The sequence below is a fragment of the Harpia harpyja genome, chromosome 21 (assembly GCF_026419915.1).
Source record: "Harpia harpyja isolate bHarHar1 chromosome 21, bHarHar1 primary haplotype, whole genome shotgun sequence".
NCBI classification, from domain to species: Eukaryota; Metazoa; Chordata; class Aves; order Accipitriformes; family Accipitridae; genus Harpia; species Harpia harpyja.
Window position 1 is genome coordinate 16,745,157 of NC_068960.1, and position 15,193 is coordinate 16,760,349.

General features: G+C 49.3%; 1 protein-coding gene across 6 annotated transcripts in view; it reads right to left on the reverse strand.

The window, feature by feature from the left end:
• The window catches only part of RHBDF1 (rhomboid 5 homolog 1), a 38,299-nt gene extending 23,329 nt beyond the window's left edge, over window positions 1-14,970 (reverse strand). Inside the window, exon 1 of one of the 6 annotated variants that reach the window (XM_052772946.1) lies at window positions 14,721-14,968. The gene's annotated coding sequence lies outside the window, so the exon portion shown is untranslated. Of the gene's footprint in view, window positions 1-11,057; window positions 11,182-13,958; window positions 14,067-14,137; window positions 14,423-14,720 lie in introns of those variants that run through there. The other 5 variants (XM_052772949.1, XM_052772948.1, XM_052772947.1 and 2 more) reach the window with 5 other exon arrangements.
• Between the last annotated feature and the right edge of the window lie 223 nt (window positions 14,971-15,193).

The following is a 15,193-nucleotide window of genomic DNA, read 5'->3' on the forward strand; positions in this document are numbered from 1 at the left end:
AACACGCGCTGCTTTTCACGACATTTCCACCATATTCCCACAGCTCACTGCAGCTGCTCTGGAAAGGAAGCTACCCAAACAGTGAAGCTTACCATTGCAAAAGATACATGGCGGGGGGGGAAATAGGTCAGCAAAAGGGAGGGGGGGATGATCTGGATTGGGTTAGAAGAGAATCTCATCTAAAATGAGCTGAAGACCAGCTGCTAGCTCAGTCGCGCAAGCTGGGCTGGCTGCCAGGAGCGCCATGCTCAGCTGAGCCGGAATGACAGAAAGAGAGGACTCAGCTGTAGGTGGATGAAGGTTGGGTTTCAGCAAATACCACAGGCCCCCAAAAGTCTGGGAATTCATGAGCTAGCCTGTACAGACATGCCCTTTCTACATGCACCACGGTCCTGTGTGCACAGACGCAGTGCTGTACATTACAGGGGCACAATTCCTTCCTTCCCTCCACCCCTAGCCACAGGGATGACTAAATGCATCTGTTCTAACTTCCTATAAGATGAGAATACTGAGAGTATTAGGGGAACTCCCGCCTGTTCTTGGTAAGGGTAAATCACTACAAGACAGCTTTCAGTCTTGCATACAGAATGGGCAAATTTGTCTTCATTGTGAGGTCAGAAAACAAAGCAGATTTCTCATATCTGAAAAACTCCCTTGATGTAATGCAAAGAGCTCCAGCATTTACCCATGAGGATCACTAACACATATCTTCATGAGATGCTCTAATCAGAGACCAGCCAAGAGGTACAGAGCCACCACTCTGGCATGACCAAACACAACTTATTTCACACATGCCCCTCATGGCACAAATCAAGACCCTCCTCTCTGTGCCTTCAAGGGCAAATTCAGAGCCTCTGAACTAGCAATGCTTCTTTTTCCAGCATCTCTTCAATGAGCAAACATCACTCAGCTTCCTTCCTGTCCACCTACAGAGCTGCCTTTGTGAGCAGGTGCTTTGGATGTAAAGCATACAAACATGTAAGATTTGCAGCTTTATCAAACAGTGAGGCCAAGCCAGGAAAGCAGTGCATGAATCACTCCTGTATTGCCCAAAAGCTGCTGCAACAATGCTGCACTCCGCGAAAGATTTTCCAATGAAATCTGTTTTCAGTCCCCCTTCCTAAATTGCCACAGACAGGGATGTCCATGTATCCATCACACTGGCTTCACTGCAACCCTTGCAGACTAGTGCATGGGGATTTCCAGCAGTGTGCACACACGCCACACAAGAAGAACAGAACAGAGCATGCACAATCATGGGGTCAAGCCCGTGGCCTTGTGAGTATCCCCAAAGTTGACTCAACTTTGTACTTTAGGCAAGAAGATCTCAAGATGAAATTCACATAGCTGACAGAGCAATGGACTGCTTTCTCCCAGCTTCAGCAGTTAAAGAGTTCTTTAAATAGCAAAGCACCAAAATGCATATATAATTGTGTAAGTGCACTCAGTATTTAAAAACCAGGTGAGTTTCAAGGGTGACTGCAAACCGTCTGCAATTTCTTCTATCAGTTTGACCTTTTTTACTTACAAAAATGTTCATTTCCCAATAAGAGTGCAGTGAAGGCAGAGCTGTTCAGCATTCCCCACTACGTGTGTGCATTTGGAGTGGTCAAGAACAAACCTTACAAAGACATAATATGAAACTTGCAGCACTTGCCCTAGCAGGGCCTGATTCTCTCTCTGCACGCTGTGAATACACAGCCACAGCACAAGTCAGCCAACTGCCTCTTACCCAGGGCACAGAAGAGACTGGGGTATGGACACAAGAGGCAGGTCTCCAGGAAGTTAACAGTGAGACTGAATGTGGATCCAGCTGTATACATAGATGTATAGACTAGTGTACGTAGATGTACAGCTGGATGGTTGAACATAGTCTTTGCAAGGTAGGTGACACCCCTTATTACACCTGGTCCTCACTCAAAGTGCTGCAGTCACCGATTTCTGTCGCAGCACTACACTAAAAGCACATGCTGAGTTTCACACTAACACCTTAGGGGTTAGTGTTTCTGGATACAGCGTCCACATATTTGATCGGGCCAATGGGCTTTGTTTCAAAGTCGATTGCATTGAGCATATTTCATTTGAGCAGTCCCATATTCTCAATCCCAGTTTCTCAGTACTGTCCTAACAAGGGTTTTCAAGAGGTCACTGACAGCAGCAGGATAGGAACATACACAGCACAGCCATGCAAGGTCAGGCCAAATGTCCATCTAAAGCCAGTATCTCATTTCCAACAGAGGATGTACAGAGTACAGTATCACTCAACAGTCATATCTCCCTGGACAGAGCCATGGCATGTGCTATGAATAACTCACAGGCTTCTTGTGCCAGAGATGTCTTTGCATTTAATGGGTCTGCATCCATCTCCATATCCATTTAATGATTTTTCTTCCAGAATTTATCCAACTCATTTTTTAATCCAAGCAAACTTTTTGTATTTGTAACTGCACATGACAAAGAGTTCCACAGCTGAAACACATGCTGTGTCACAAGCCATGTTCTTCAGTTTGTCTCTGAACCTGCCACTTCCTGGGTTTACTTGATGCCCTGTAGTTCTTGGGCTAGAAGAGTGAACAGCTTTTCCCTATCCTCCTTCTCCATGCCAATCCTGACTCTACAGATCTCTTCCATGTCCTTCCTACTATCCTCTCTTCCCACAAACACAGCGGGATCCACATCCAGCTGCTCAGTCCTTGGACAGGAGCCGTTCCAGACATCTCGCCTGTGCTTGTGGTTTGCAGTGTCTCCCAAATTCCAGAAAATGCTCCACCAACCTAGACATCAGCTAAATATCTTCATCCTGGGTAAGTGGAAATGTTCATGCTTTCAAGCTTTTGTGAACTGTCATTGGGGCTGGACACTCAACTTTTGTAAACTGTCAGGATAGCGATTCCAACAGGTGGCATCGGGAGAGGTCTCCATTGTTACCAAACCCATGTAAGAGCCATTGGAGACGTGGGTAAGGAGACTGTCTGAAGAGACTGGAAAAAGGTGGAATGGCCCAATACCTGCCTGGACTTCTCTTCTCAGTGCTGGCACAGTCCCAGTCCTGGTGCTACCACCTGCACTGCTCAGTCAGCTCAGAAGCTGTTCCCTCAGCATCACAAAACTGAAGAATCTGGAAATACAAACTCTTCTCCAGCACACGGGCTGAACGCACAGCATTTGTAAATCTAGCTTCTTCTAACTGATCAGCTGCGTGTAGAACTGTGGTAGCAGCACAAAAATGATTAATAAAGTCCATTTCAATTAAAATAAACAAACAAAATAAAAAACTTGTATATTGCAGATACCCTGGGAAAGTCATCTTCAAAAGCTCCATGCCAAAACAAGGTCACAGTACCAGAACAAAAGCCAAATCCACTGTGCTGTGGGTCAGGCTAAGAAAGAGAGAGAGCACGTTAAATTCCAAAGTTGGCACATGATCAAGAAAAGCTGCTTAATGAAATCCACTGACCCAAAGAGAGAAGGAAAAGCCTTGTACAGAAGCCTCAGAATGCTCCTAAAACTGACAGGCATCTCAAATACATTCAGGGATTTGCATAGTCATTTCAAAGACAGACCATCCTTCCATTTAAAGAGACAACTGAAGCTATGCCCATGTTGATTTTTTTCTTCCAAAATTTCCATTTTACCAGTATTCTCATTTAAAATAAAGCTTTTTTTTTTCCCAAAAAAACATTCCAAATGAAAAAAACAAAACAAAAAAACAACTTCATTCAACCCTCCCACACAAACACACATCATCTGCTTTTTCTGACAACACTGCTCCTCTCTAGCACAGTGTGTGCGTGTTCTTACAGACACCCCCAGGAGGTAACAGACACTGGGGCTATTCCACTGCAATCCAATCACCACGTCCATGGTCAGCCTCCAGCTGTTTTCCTCCATTTTTCAAATCTCCATCACTGCAAAGGCTGTATTTGCAGTGCCTGCTATGCAGTCCCAGGCAAGTCCCGCGTACCTGAAGGGGTCTACCCATGCAGCTATTCTGGTTGAGGCACACCAGAAGGCATCCAGGTGGAGAGACACCAAAGAAACCAGGATCCTAAACGTGTTCTCCAGACAGAGCAAGCCAGGGGAGACAGCAGGCTGCTGGCTGTGCCTCTCTCTCCAGGAGGATTTCTGCTGGCACAGCAGGGAAAAGGCAGGAAGTCCAAGGAGAAGAGGAGCAGTGGGGTTTCAGTCTCGTGGCTGCCATTAAACCATCTAGCATGGATCAGACCCAACAAGTTACGAATAATATCTCAAATACCACGCACGAGCCAGACCTTTAAAACAAGCCAGATGGAGGGACTGAGGGCAGGCAGGGACAGGGAAGGTGGAACAGGCCTGTGACCCTGCACTCTTGGGGAAAGCTGCCAAGGGCACAGCAACACCCAGGCTTCGGTTGAGACCACCACCATGTCCCACCCCAAGAAACTACCTTGGAAATGAAACAAGGCCATCGGCACTGCCCTGGCAGCGGCCCTGTGGAGGGCTCTCTCCTGCTTTCCTGACCATCACTGCCGAGCTCAGAGGAGATGCCGTAAGGCTTTGCAGACCCACAGGCTGCCAAGCAGAAGCTGGGGTCTGAGTAATCCAGGCACCTCTGAGCACAAGCCTGGCAGTGAGCTAGGCAGACACACTGCCCTTTTAGCCCTGCACAGCAGGGATCTGGCAGGACTACCATTCCCACACACTACCCACTGCCCCTCTCGCCGCCCTCTGCCACGCACAAGCTCTGCTTGGGTGCTGGTAGAGACTGATGCTGCCTACAACAGCCTGCACCAAATCACACAGGCAACAGCTCCCCAAGGCCCTGCCTTCTACTTGCAAGCAAGCCAATCTGACAGCTAGCTGCTGTCCAAAAAGCAGTCTTGCCTTACTCCAGTGAGCCACTTCAAGGTGTTTTATCAGCACAAAACTAACCCTAGTAAATTATTTCCTGTTGATCTGGCATCCTGAAGAGGCTCAGACGATTTCAGATAAGCTCTGTGCTACCTGAGAGAGGAAGGGTAGGACCAGCCTATTCAGTGATAGCTCAGCACGATACCAGCTTAGCTGCAACATCAAAGTACAGCCCTAGCCTTTATCCCTTGCTTATGTGAAACAGTGGTCCTCCATCCCCAGCCTAGCAGACGAGTGCTCAGGGAACTGCATTTGGCCCCACCACCACGCATGCAGCACGCTGAGCCCCTGCACTCTCCTCTGGAGAAGGACCAGACAGGAGGGCTGGGGAACAGCTAACCTCTTATTAAAAGACATAGCTTTCCTGCAGGCCAGTGTGGCACACTGGAAAGGCCTGTCCCTACCCAAACTGTCTTTGAAACTTTATGTCGAAGTACAACATAGAAGAAATGGATCTGGGGTAGCAAAAGCCTTTGTCCTGGCTCCGATGGAACAAAGGCCTTCGCCTTGTAGAGAGTGAATTAAGAGGCACACAATCTTCCTCCTGGGAGTTTTCTTTTCAACCAGTGCTCTGGAAAGAGCTAGAACAGGAGTTACACACTTGAGCAGGTGGCCATAAAAGCAGCATGCAAGTAGATCGTGGAAAAGCAGCACGCAAGCACCACCACAGAGCTGTGCCAGCAGGAACCCACCAAGGTGGGGTGAATGCTATGGGGAAGGTCTTTAACTTCTGCGGCTACCCAAGCAACCAAGGCAACGCTGAGGAATCTCACCATGAACCACTTAATTTAATTAGCTGAGAAATACCAGTGGAAACTTCCTGGCTTAAAAGAGGCCAGGCAGACCCCTAGACAGGAAACAGGAAGCTACATTAGAAAAAACCCAAGGGTTTGGATTTCATGCAAAGCCTTGCAGAACGATACTGGTATGCAAGAGGCACACCAAGAGTGCAAAGCTTCAGCTGGGACCCACTGAACTTGGAGAAGGTTCAGCTATATACAAAGGCACAGGGTTTTAAATAGAGGTAATAAAAACATCTGCCAGTGAAGTCTGAACATATCCCATGATCAGGAAAGCAGATCTGGTGTCCCTTTGAGCAACTGATTTTCTTGATTTTCAGAAAAAGATGCGGGTCATGATGGAAATCAACCATAAATGAGCTCCTACTGGAACACCAGTATTAAAAGCTTTCAAAGCAGCTTCACACAGGACCTGAAGGGTATCCAGGTCTGGTGCCCTCACACAGAAGAGAGAGGAAAAACAGGGAGCTCAAAAAACTCTTCCAATTCCTGTTAGTCCCCAGATCTGTAGTTGAACTTCTCCAAATACAGGTTAAAAGATGCCCCCCAACTGCAACCTGCGAACACTCACACAGGCAACAGACTCTGACCTTCAAGGTCCTTTTGTTGCAGCACACAAAGGCAGAACAGTTACAAGGACACAGAAGCCAACGCTCAAAATTCAAGCTATAAAGAAGTCATGGCCACTTGAAAGAGATGCAAGCCAACAGAAAAAGCAGTGCCCCCAGCCCTCCACCTCGTGCTGGCATGAGCATCCCCGCAGCTGTTGGGTGATCCACACTGGGAACCGACCCACATTAGCTCAGCAAAGAAAATGGTTTGTTTCAGCCCAAGCTCCTTCCCTGATCCAAGTCACCACACGGCTCCACAAACACTTGTGCCAGCAGAAGGAAAGGGGAAGAAGCAGGAACAAAAAGAGCAGCTGGAGCCAGACGACTGGACTGGTTCTCAAGGCAACAGAGTTTAAAGCAATCGTGAAAACACAGCCAAAAACTCACACTTGTAGCACTGTGGGAAGCTAACAATTATCACAAGGGAGGTGGTGGATTCTGCACCTCTTGAGGCTTAAATAATCTTCTGAGAAGCACCCTCAGTGCAGGTGTTGAGTGCAGCAGGAATAAAATACTACTGTATCACCAGAGTGAACTTTTGGTGGGGTCATTAGATGCGAAAACATCCAAACCATCCACAGATTTCTCTAGAGCTGACAGCCAAGCCTCATGCATGGACAGCTTCCATAGAAGAGTTCCCAAGGGATGAGTTTCCTCTGCTCACCTATGGCCTGTGGCACCCACAAAGCAACTAGGTGGAAGGGAGCCAAGTAGAGCAGACTGGGCAGAGGGGCTGCCTTTTCCATCTCCTAAGCACGTGTAACCCAGATGACAGAAGCAGGTTCATAGCACTAGCCAGCATGCCTGTGCAGGGCCCAGGCGACGAGCAATCAGCAACCAACTCCACCTTCTAGAGTAAACCCAATACAGAGCCATCTACAACCTACCTAGATACCAGCAAGGGCAACAGTCTGAGCATAAAACATAACCAGAAAAGAGGGGGGGAGCAGTGGAAAACTTTCTGGAGTACCTTGGCATCTTCATCCTCTCTGTGTTTCTCCATGAACTCATCCTGCAGCTTTGCACAGAGAACACCGGCCTGCCATCCCATGCAATAGCCACATTTCCAGCACCCACATCCTAATACTCTGGTCATAGCACACCACTTATAGGCTACATCTGGGCATGGACTGATGACGATGCTGTCACTGGAGCTATTAGCAGGTATGTCAAGCACAGGGTGTGAGAAGCCAGCACTGACCAGCACTCCCATTCCCTAGGGAAGCCTGTAGAGTCAGCACTGCCTGGTCCTCAAAAGGAGCTGGTTTCCACCTAGAGATCCATTACCAGCTACCAGATGGCTGATGCATGTCAGCATGCCTATGCAGAAAGCCAGGATACTACTGCTGGTCCAGTGCCACAGTGAACATAGCCAGAATGGATATCAAGTATAATCACATTAACAACTCAAATATTAACAATTCCAATTATAAACAACTGACTGCCAGCACTGGAAGTGTATCCAGAGGAAGGATCCTCTACACAAGCCTTGTTCTTGCACCCTATTCAAAGGTAACCACAGCTGCCTGTTCGGTTAGCAGTACCTATGCGGAGCCAGCAGAGCCCTTCGCTCTAGGGTCCCCAGCAGCCTCAAAGCACAGTTGTCTCAGTACTCTGCCTGGGTCTACACGTTCTTCAGCTCCTCATTAACAAAGAAGCAGGAAAGAGTGATCACAGAAACTATTTTAGTACACATTTAACTCATTACAACAATTCAATGGGGCTCCAGAAGACGCTGTTCCAGATTTATTTTCATTACTAGTAAAATAGATGCATTGTAAATTACTGGCTGATCCACGAGTACTATGGACACAGTCATTGCCTCAATTTTACAGCAAGGTAAGATTCACAAAAATGCTTTTGTCGGTGCAGCCATGACCCCACATTAGAAAACAAAAGACAAACCCAACAAAATCCTAACACTGTATTTTAACAAAGATATCATTTTTCATTGAAATTCATTTCATTTTTCATTGAAATTCTGCATTTGTAAGGTTTTTTTCTTTAGGGTTTTTTTTTTTAGGCAGCTCTCATATTCATCACAAGTACCGTAAGGGTTCAGGACACAAGGAAAGCTAAGAGCACAGCAGTGGTATGACTCTCAAGACAGCAGTAAACACTGGCTCTGGTTGCTTTTGGAATAGCTGCTGCCTATGCACCCACCTCAAGAGCAATTCTCTTGGTAAGTTAATGCCTCTTAGCGATTACAACATTGTTCATTTAGAAAATATGACATCAATAAACAATGGATGGAAAAGCAACTGCCAAAACTAGCAACCTCCCCTAAAAAGATCACAATACCGCAAACCAAAAATTACATTAGACCAAAAGCCACCCAACCTCTATGGCAAAGACTCTCGGTACTAAAAGCAGCTAAGAATCAACGTTTGTTGTGCTAAATAAAAACGCCTCACTGGCAAATGAGATCAAAACTGCCGCAAATGACAACATTTCCTATGGAAAGTTATATAAAACCACGCTGAATAGCTATCTAAAAAAATCTTAGAGGAAATAACAAAAACAAACACTGGAGCCACCAGAAGACAGACTTTATATTCAGGAAGGATGGAAGCCACAGCATCTGAGCCATTCAGGCCAGCTTTCTTTGCGTGTTCCTTTGAAATTCAGAGCATCCTCACTTACCATCACACACCTGCTTTCTCCAACATGACCACAGTTCTGTTCACCTGGATACAAGTGAGAGAACAAGCCTGCATCCACCATCATTGCCCACAGCAATGAGGCCCAATGGAGATCCTTCAAAGGAATAACTAAATAGCCAAGGACTCAGAGCAGAGCTGGTTCGGCTGGAGCTGCTCTTCCTAACCATTAGCTGATTTAGCCAGGGACATAGTAGAGCTAGCCTGCCACTCTGATGCCCTAGTTTCTACTCTTGCTAGTGCTCGACAGCTGGCCGCACACCATCTCCTACTTTGTCTAATTGGAAAGCAGCTGCAGGAAGAGCTTGTCTTGCTCTGCAGGTTTGTGTACACATGTGCACGTTCACGTGTGCCCAATGCACCAAATCATTTATAACACAAATAGAAATAATCATAATTCTAACTTTGTTTTAGCAAAAAAAATTTAAAATCTAAGTGAACCGTACTTCAATCTGAGTGAACATGCCATTCTCTCTCACTGTTCTCCCTGAAATTACAGTCCCAGAGCAGTCAGAGAAAAGGAAGATACGGTCACACTTTTTGGCAAAACAACTCACAGCCTGCTGTCTTCTGCAGTTCACTTTAAAGCACTGGGCTTTGAATTCAAGTGACAGAGAAACATACCTCCCATGTGCTGATTGCTACACGGCAGTAACTCCTGAAATACAGAAGCTGTATTTGTCAACCCAGCCGTCTGAGCCCTCAAGATTTTAAAATTCAGGCTGTTATAACTTTCACTGAGTCAAAGCCAAGGAAGTGCCAGACCTGTAGAACAGTAAAAGCAGTGTCCTGCACAGCTTCAGGATGACCTCATATGGATTGTTCCTTTTTAAAGAAAAAAAACCTTCAAAGCAGGGATAGCTGCTGACTAGCAGAGCAAGGGGCTGTCTCTCAGCGAAGTGGAAACAGGAAGGGGAGGAGGCGGCAAAGGTAGGCTTTCCAGAAAAGGCAAGATCAGGCATGTCTTGATATCTCTTCTCCCCCTGGGAAGGCTGTACTGTGCCAGGGAAGTATTTTGCAATGATACTTCTTAGTTCACTGAGAAGAAATTACATTTCCTTTAATAATCACTGTGTTTTAGAGATGCTCTGATTACTAAAGCGAGGTCTGTTTGTTGCTAAAGGCCCCAGAATTTGAGAACGTATCCACTGCTCAGGTCTATATTGCGATAGTTCTAACATTTCTATGGTGTGTAAAAAGTAGCTTTAATTATATTTGAAACAAAAGGTTTATCTACATAGTTAAGAGTGCACCCAAAGGAAAGCAAGAGCAAGCCTTATGTCAATCTGACATTTGCTGTCTCTGCAGCAAACAGAGCACACAACCAATGAAACTTGCACTCTATAGCTTTAGGAGATTTAACAGTTAGAGTTAACATGAAGAATAAGCTCTCCACCTTCACCAAGTAGCAAACAGCCACTGTTTGTTATTCAAAAGGATTTGACCATAGTTTGGATGATTTGTTCAAAAACTCAGCTACTAATTTGCTCATTGTGGCATCATCCCAACACACATTGAAAAAAAACCCACTTCCTCATTCCTACAGCAGCAGGGACTGAAACAAGTATGAGAGATGTGATCTTAAGTGGGCTTCAACCAGTGCTGGACAGCAGCTAGATGAGCAGGACCAAGAAAAGGAGTGAGCAGTCAGAAACCCCTGAAGTTCAACTAACAAGGACACGACAATAGGCAATCTCAACACAGACACAATTTCCACCACTCCCTGTGGAAACCTCACTCTCCCAGGGCTGCCCCTAGACCTTCCCAATGGCACAGTCAAGCCTGCCTGTAAAAACAGAGAGGTTGGCAGCAAGCCTTGCCCGCCCTGCACTGAGTGGGAGTGAGGGTCTCTACAACTCTGTGCAAGCAGGCCTGGATGGCAAGAGCACACATCACACACCAAATCAGTCTGGGGTTCTTCAAGGACACAGAAACAGAGCTGTCAGCATGACCATGGGAAATGCTGTCTAATAGATCCATTTCCTTCCAAGGTTAAATCTTGCCTGTTGCCTCCCTAATCTCTTGGGACTAATAGCTGCAGGGCTAGGATTGCCGCTTCTAAATATTTTTCTGTTACTTGCATGGTGGTTGCTGACCTTAGAGGGGAGTCACTGGACACTAGTGGAGTAAACAACAGGTCCTGATGTCCATTCAGTTCAAATGGTTCATCTGCTAGTTCTGAAAAGGCACAAAATAAACAAACAAAAAGACCAAAAAAAAACCCCCAAAGCCAAAACACCACAAAGCTAAAATAACCCCCACCACTGGGGAGACAACTACCTGCATGACCCTGGACACCAGGGCTTCCCCTCCTCTGAAGAAAGAAACCACCTTCACTCTACTTTCCAGCAGCACTGGGACATTTTACCCATGACCCAGACCCAAGTTCCACTACATTCAGGTTGCAGCACCCACAGTGCATGTTGAGACGCTGTCACACTCTCAGCAGAGAGGATGCAACACAGCTCTCTGAGCAGGCAGGCAACACATACGTTCTGCGGGTTACTTAAAACTACATCAGGTATATACCCAGCAGCAGGGAGGCAACCTTGCAATAACAGTGTGAGATCTGCACACTTCATGTCTGTTTCATTCCAACTAGATGATGATAAAGTTAGACTTGGAGCCCCGCACCTCTTCAGCTGAAAAGAAAGGAAACTAATCTATGTCTGAGCTCAGGGAAAATGTTAAGGAAGGAACCCATCCTCAAGTTTTAAGTATTTCTACTGAAATGGTCATATACTGGTGACAGGCTGGTGGCTGCAGGAACAGCCATTAATAGAAGTGTTGTGCTGGGTCACAATTAATGCTGGAACCTCCGAGAAGGGCACATAGTCTCCACGGGATGCCAAAGCCTCCAAAGGTAACTAAGGAAGAAAGGCAGCAACCACAAGGGAAGAAACTTATCAAAGACTGTTCTGCTGGATAAAAGCTCTAGAGATACAGATAGAGAAACATCAGGATCTTCGGCTCACAGCCAGTCCCACTTAGCAGGCAGCATCCCCAGCAGCACAGAGGGTGCTCTCCCAGCCTTTTTGCTGGATGCACTGAATGGAAGAGGAAAACAACGCAGGACTCCGGGTCATGTTGCCCATCTCAGGCCTTCAGGACTAACCAGGCTGTGTTTGCACTGCAGAGAGATCTGACACACTGAATGGAATCAAATCTTTACTAATTATAGCTGAGCATGTGGGCTCTGTGCCCAGAATAAACTGTCCTATCATGCCACACTCAGCAGACCCTGCCTCTTTCAGGGGAACGTGCTCAGACTTGCTGGCTACTCTCCGGGGCTGGATTCCAGAGGAACAGGACTGATGACCCCAAAAGGAATTCCTATTCCTGCCTCGCGACCTTGCTCAGCTGCAGGCCCGTTGCAGTCCCCGCCACAAAAGTGAAACGAGCCATCTGCCAAGTCCAGTGACGAGGCGCTAGCCGTCTCTGAGGGACGTAACTCCTGACTGAGGTGACACATCAGGCCATGCGGTCTCAGCACCAAGCCATGAGAAGGACGAGTTCACTGGAGAAAGAAAAGGCCTGCTCTGCAGGAGAGCAGCGCCCTCCACATCCACAGCTCGTCACCCTGGCTGAAACCTACACAGCGCAGAGCAAGACATTCCTGAGACCAGGGCCAACCCATGGCTTTCCCCAGAACCTGAAAAGCCAGTTTGCAGGCAGATCTCTTGCAAGTGTATTGCTAAAAAAAAAAAAAAAAAAAAAAAGGCCTGTCATGGGAAGTCCCAGAGCAGAACTAGTTTTGTGGGAGTTGCTTTTACACTGCACAGTATTAACCTCCTTTCGTGGGAATGCACAGAAGCAGGCACACTGCTGACACATGACCACACATGAGAGCCACTGCCTTCCAGGGGGCTCAGGACTGATGAGCACAGAGACCATAACAAAACTGTTCCAAATCCCCCGCACCTCTTGGGACGCTGGCGGGGTCCTAGCTCAGGAATGGTGTGGGCTCCCCCCAAGCCCGCACACAGACAGTGGAGACCTGGGCTGCCCAGCAGTAGCCACGAGGATCTAAGGACACAAGACGGATGATAGCTGTTATCAGAGCAACAGAGGGTTAAAAAAAAAGAAAAGCAGAGCAGCTTTCAGGCACACAAGGCCTTTTGTAGAGTCCTTTTAACAATCAAAACTTGAAGGAAGTATATGAAAGTTCATCTGTTTCTTCCAACTGTAACAACCAATTAACACAAGTTATCACCTCCTCTTGCAAACTCTGCACCACTGAGATAGAAGAGCTGGAGAGCAACATATATCCACACACTGGAGTGGAGATCCAATTCTCCTTCCTTCCAAGGGTCTGCTCCCCAGCTTGACCCACGTGGGCCCTTTTTACCCCTGTGGTCACAGCACAAAGGCAGCTACTTGTCTGCTGCTCTATCATCGTTACTGCAGTCAACACCCTGTGCTCCTTCCTTGTCCCATGCTTCATTCAGAAGCACCTTTGGCTTTACTGCCTTGTCCCTTCCCGTTACGTGTGACTATTTTTTCCTTTACTGCAGAATGCACAGCTTTCTTCCCAGAGGAAATTAGCAGCCATGGGGACAAAAACAGGAAGAAAGGAAACAACTTCCTGCTCGCTCTGAGACCCAGCCTGGAGACATCCCTGACCAACACTGTGCACCCCACCATGAAGCCAACCTGCAAGAGAATCAGCAGCCAGAACCAAGTCATGCACAAGGACAAGCACGGGACAAAACTCATCTGTGCTGCCACTCACCACTCCCGAGTTACACGAGAGAAAAGCGCAAGTCAAAATATGCACAAGGGGCACTTTGGCACAGCAGAGCTAGCTGTGTGCGTGTGCTACGACAGGGGAAAGGACAGGTCGCTCTCTGAGGAGCCCGAAAGGACTCAGTACGGAGGGTGCAATCCTGCGAAAGCTTTACTCGGGCTCACGCTGGGCTGCTGGGATGCCCTGCTTTGTGCCAGCAGCGTACAGCGTGAAAAGTCAGTTCAGGGACTCGATCCAGAGGAAAACTAACCTTCACACGTAAAAGGCAGTATGTTTTCCACCAGATCAGCTCACAAAAGTGGCTGCCAAAACACCGGTGCCAGCATCAGGGGAGGGGCGGGTGGGAACGCGTGGCAAGAGATGGGGGTGGAGGGGCCTTTCAGCTCCAGCGTGGACTTGGATCAGCTGAAACGAGCCACAAACGCGCACCTTCGCCTACAGCCGAAAGCACCGGGGCCACCAAGCTCCCCCGACGTCCAAAGAACCGTGGACAAGCCGGACCCCGGCTCTCCGGGAACGCGAGATCGCGCAGGTCCAACGCTGTTACTTCTGTCACTGACAGGGCCGGGCTTCCACCTGAGGCGCCGGGGCAAGAACGAAAGCCTCCCCCCCCGCTGCGCCTCGCCTCACGGGGCGGGCGACGGTGCCCGGCGGCGGAGGCCATTTGCTGAGGGCTTCTCCCTGCTGACAGGAGTCGGGGCCGCCACCTCAGGGCGCCGGCCTCGCCCCGCCGTCCCGCCGAGGGCCGTTCCCTGCCCGGCTGAGGCGGCGCGGTCCGCGCCGCCTCAGCCGGGCAGGGAACGGCCCTCGGCGGGACGGCGGGGCTGCCCCTCACGGTCGGGCCGCCAGCAGGGGGCTGCCGAGCCGCGGCTGAGGCGGCCGGGCCGCGGGACGGGACGGAGCCCGCAACTCACGTGCGCGCCGTGCCCCGGGGCAGCCCCCGCCCGGCCCCGCGTAGCGCCTTCCCCCCCCCCCCGTTCCCCCCCACCCCGGCCCCGCGGTCCGCACTCACCGTGAAGGCGGGTGAAGCGCAGCGGCGAGCCGCCGCTCGGCTCGGGCCGCCCCCCAGTGCGGCTTAAGGGACCGGCGCCGCCGAGCTCGGCCCGCTTAGGGCGCGGAGACTCCTCCCCCGTGCCAGGGGCCGGCCGGCCGGGCACGCCATTCACAGCCGAGGCATGCAAATGGGAGACGGGAACCGAGCCGGGTTCGGCGGCGTGAGTCCCGCCGGGGAGCTGCCAGTGCCCGGGGCCGCGGGACGACGCATCCCGCCGCGCCGCCGCCCTGACTCACGGTGTAGGAATGCGCCGCGCCGGGCGGAAGCCACCGGCCCGCCCGCGGCCCCCGCAGCGCGGCCCCCGTGGCCCCCGGCCTAGACCCCCCCCCCCACCTCCCCGCCGCGGTTTTGGGGTCCGCCTCGGGGGTGGGCATCGCCCTTTCAGGCGTGCAGCCGCCGACCCCCCAGCCGAGCTGCAGTGACAGTGTTTA